Source organism: Hippocampus comes, unplaced genomic scaffold (genome assembly GCF_001891065.2).
Source record: "Hippocampus comes isolate QL1 unplaced genomic scaffold, H_comes_QL1_v1.1 scaffold317, whole genome shotgun sequence".
Lineage (NCBI taxonomy): Eukaryota > Metazoa > Chordata > Actinopteri > Syngnathiformes > Syngnathidae > Hippocampus > Hippocampus comes.
The window spans coordinates 646,166-650,791 of record NW_017805531.1 but is presented as its reverse complement, the minus strand read 5'-3'; the positions used below and the strand labels follow the sequence as shown (position 1 = coordinate 650,791).

General features: G+C 46.7%; 1 protein-coding gene across 3 annotated transcripts in view; it reads left to right on the top strand.

The window, feature by feature from the left end:
- The first annotated feature begins 1,414 nt into the window (after positions 1-1,414).
- The window catches only part of dab1b (DAB adaptor protein 1b), a 40,885-nt gene continuing 37,673 nt past the window's right edge, over positions 1,415-4,626 (top strand). For 2 of the 3 annotated variants that reach the window (XM_019877974.1, XM_019877973.1), the window contains exon 1: positions 1,416-1,751. The gene's annotated coding sequence lies outside the window, so the exon portion shown is untranslated. Of the gene's footprint in view, positions 1,752-4,626 lie in introns of all 3 variants that reach the window. The other variant, XR_002169207.1, reaches the window with a different exon arrangement.

Here is a 4,626-nt window from a genome sequence, read left to right as displayed (position 1 = left end):
TCCTGCAAGAAGGAATTTATTTTTCTTAGACCTCTTTTTTTTTTTTCATGAATCTTAATTTTTCACTTGACCAAAATATTCTGGACATCTCTCCGTCCACAATTTTGTGAAAACGTGGGCAGACTGGCAGAATTTGAGGCATCGAAACTCTTATGGGCATTCTGAAATACAGTATATGCCATCAAGTTACACGACGAGATAATTCGTCATGACATTGAGATAGCATTCGGGTCTGCGGCTGACTTCATAATCTGGTGGGATGGAAAGAAGCCAGTGCTATAAAGAAAATGTTTTTGTTGGGGTTTTTTATGTTTATTGTAAGGTTTTTGTGGGGTGGGACAAATAACTGGCGTCCTGCAATGAGGAATTTATTTATCTTCGACCTCTTTTTTTTTTTTTCATGAATCTTAATTTTTCACTTGACCAAAATATTCTGGACATCTCTCCGTCCACAATTTTGTGAAAACGTGGGCAGACTGGCAGAATTTGAGGCATCGAAACTCTTAATGGGCATTCTGAAATACCGTATATGCCATCAAGTTACGCGACGAGATAATTCGTGATGACGTTGAGATAGCATTCGGGTCTGCGGCTGACAGTAAGTATCTCAATGCACAAAGCGAGTTCCGTAAAGACCAAACTCATCCATAAAGCTTGGATGAGTTTGGTGTGCAAGAAGCTGAAAGTCTTCATCTTAACATCACCAACTTGCGAACGTGTGCTTGCTATGACTTGCTCTTGCGATCGCAGCACTTCTCTCCATCTATTGTATGCATGAACAGTGGTGGACTTTACCACGGGCTTTGAAGGTGGGGGCTGAACCTGGCTTTCTCCCCTGCACCTTTTGGCCCCGCTATAGGGGGGGCAGGGGGGGGGGATTGAAATCAATACTGCCTATGATGAGACGACCGGACTGGGACGGACGGCACAGAGGAGAGACGGGAGGGAGTGTATTGGATGGGTTTGATGGATAGCTGATCTAAAAAAAAGGGAGGGGTGATCAGTTACCCTGACGGATTGCTTTTTGGAGATTTAAGAAATGAGATACGCGGACGTATGTACCACGCGGAGCGACGGAGGGAGAAATTGGGGATGAGAGGAGCACTCCACAGTTTGCATAACATGCTGCAAGGGTGGAATCTGGTGACAAGTGGCAAACTGGTCCCCCCCTCCCTCACCAGTCCTTTTATTTTTCCAAAGTATTTAATCCCCCCCGCCCCTGCCCCGTCCCTATTTCAGCCCCCCTCAAACGCCCCCCCCTCCCCTCTCCATTATTCTCTATGCATTTTAATTTTTTTTTCTCTTGTCACCGGGGGCCCAGATTCCCCGCCCACTCCCCCCTCATTTTAGCCTGAAACTAGAATAGTGAAGCCAAGAAATAGTTAATCTCTCCGGCTGCCGCGATGATTGGCCGCTGCACGCAGCGCCTCAGCCTCCTTGAATGAGAAACAGGGGTAACCAGGCAACTTCAAGAGCTGCAAAGAGAGAGAGAGGGAGAGAGAGAGAGCGAGGGAGGGAGAGGGAGCGGTAGGAAAGAACAACATCGAGCTTTACGGACATTTCGATTCGGGCAGTAAATTAGTTTTAAAAGAGCACGCTAATGTGATTCCACCTTGTGTGCCCGGTAAATGGAATTAACAAATGGATTTTCTTCTGCACGCTCTCTGCATGCTCTTCACTTGGCGCGCTCACGCGAAAGGGACGCAGATATGGATTAAAACGCATACATGGGACACTCCGCTGGGAAAAAGGTGAGTGACTTCCCACTTGCGAGTCTCGTTTTTTGAAGTTACTGTCACAGTGCTTAGGGATGCGTGACAGCTCTGCGCCGTGTCAAGATTTATGGACAGGACGTGTGTTGGCCGCTGAATGAAAATGTGCTGCGGACCGGTCCTGCGTTTGCATCATTTCGGGGTCGAAATGAAAATAGGAAATTAAACCTAAATAGATTGTGGGAAAAAAAATGATCTCATTGTTGGTTACCACGAATGTTCAGGTTGTTAAGTTGAATGTTGTCCTTCAAAAGACGTATGCCGTTGTCCCACATTGCGTTGTCTCACGTACAGTCGACTCATACCACAGGTCGTTTTATTTAGACTTACGTTTCCACGTGAAATAAATACATCGTGTCGATACGATACGAACGATTAAAACATTGACAAACTCACATCCCCCCCCCCCCCCTGTCGTAACATTGAAATGTGGAGATGCGCTCCAGATCCAAGTCGTGCACAAATATTGCACAGTCACCGCTTCGTGGATCTTACCCAATGTTCAGAATCAAAACTTGATGTGTTGGGAAATGGACACACACACACACACACACACACACACACACGCACGCACGCACGCACGCACAGCGATGAGAGGACCTGCGGGCGCGTGAATGGTTGAATGGGTACGCGCAGCGGTGGTGTTGCTTCTTTCTCCAGTGCGCAGAGCGAAGTCTGCGCCGAGCTGCGCAGCTGTCTGCCCCCCCGTACGTACTTCTGTGCGGAGCTGTCCGGGTCACGGGTCGTGAGCGGGATAGACGCCATCGTGTTGCGGAGGCGCGGGGGCGTGTAAATCAGGTCACGGTGTCAGCTGGCGCTCACATTTGGACACAGAGCATTTGCTCGCGATCCAGATTGATGTCCTGAACTGTACGCCCCACCCCAATCACTTGCGCGACTAAATTTAGCTTCTTAAATCCGCGATGATTAGGTTGGTCGCGTTAAATAGCCAGAAACGTGGTGTTTAGAAATATAAAGTTAGCCAAGACCAAGGTCTTCCTCTGGTGGCTTAAAGCAGGCGTGTCAAAGTCATTTTTAGTGGCGGGCCACATTGTCGTGACCGTTTCCCTTCGAGGGCCGTTATGACTATAAAAACATGTCATAAAGTCAAGAATAATGGTTCATTCAACGATTGTTTAAGTTAGTGGAATGAGGGGCTTTGGTGACAAAAAAATGCTTACCATATCTCGCTTATTTATTACATATGAGAAGTTGAAATGTTGCTACATATTTTAGCAATCATCGTAGAAGTCGACGTTTGATTTGCTTTCGCGGGCCACAGAAAATGATGTGGCGGGACAGATCCGGCCCCCCGGGCCTTGAGTTTGACACCCATGACTGAACCTCGACAATATTTACAACTTAATATTTGTTCTGTGAAATTTTCTGATACAATGAAATATATTCTTGATTTTGTAGCCTTTCTCTTTGCTGATTTTAGCCATTCTGCTGCCACGTCATGTCGAATCTGCCCGGGGTGTTCCGAATCAATACTTCTGCTTGAAATATTTTAGCAATCAGACCTGATTGCTCAACCAATCAGGTTTCAAAATTGCCTCTGAGACATCTGCCGATGTCAATTCCTTTTCCTTCCTTTGTGTTTTTGTCGAGTTTCTATCACTGTGACACGGTCGTGCCGTTGAGAGGTGGGCGAAAGCCCAGAGAAGTCACCAAAGACCCCCGTAACCACGGATGGGAACAATTCATACCAAGTACAAATCAAAAAAGAATAACACTCCTGCTCAAGATGTACTCAAGTAGACGAACCCGATTGATGTTGGCGTTCTCGCGGTTGTTATTCTCGTCTGGTGTTGAACTTTGCCCCCCCCGGGCTAAAACTCAATGAGTGGCAGAATGACCAGTTGAAATGCACAATTCATTACTGGACGCAGATGTCTCAGCACAACATTGTTTGTGCGCCGGAGCTTCTGGTAAGAAAATGGAACGTGGCCTGGATATTTACTTGTGAACATACGGGAAGAAAATAGATGGGAGCTATAAAACGGAGCGGTAGTGGAAAATTTGTGGTCTCACGTGGTGTTGTTGTGGCTTGGCGAGATATAACACAAGACAAGACAGGGTGCCAGAGATGAATATTAAGACGGCACCCCCCCCCCCCCCAAAAAAAAAAAAACCTGGCACCAAGTAATCTCTTTCTCGACGATGTTTTGCAGCAGATCTTCAGCCAAACTCCCCGACTCGATTGCAGGACAATCGGGCGACTTGTACAATCCCGCCATCAGGCCACAAACACGCTTGCATATTTTTCTGTTGCGGTCCACGGCCCGTTCTTTGCTGCACATTGTGATTTGTGAAGCTGAAGACAGATCTGCACAAAACACGGGAGAAATTCACTTTCCCAGTAAGGAAGGTCTTTTGTCTGGTCTCCCGGTGGAAACACGACTCTTAATTTAGCCGCTGACAGCAAAAGCTGAGTGGTTTGGGGAGCTGTAGCTCACCCGACTAAGACCATAATGGCTTTTCCACTTAGACAAGAGAATTATAGACAACATCGGGAAAGAGGTTTTAACGTTTTTCTTTTCATCGCACACACTTTTGGGCCGCGTGGCCGTTACACCGAAGGTGTAACGTGCGCTCAATATAGAGCGCCGCTTACACTCTTTCTTAAAAAAGCTGTCGGAGTTTTTGTGCATTCCCTTCAGCTGAAGTGAGGTCCTTGGAGCTAACTGGCTAACAAGGTTACACCCACGTGGATATATTTGACACACGCTTTTCAACATGTCCTAAATCTTTTACAAAAGGAGCTTGAAAGAACCTTGCAAGATTGTTCTCATTTTTTGCCGGTGGCCTTATCATGTCTATTTCATTCATGAATGAAGATGGGGGGAGGGGA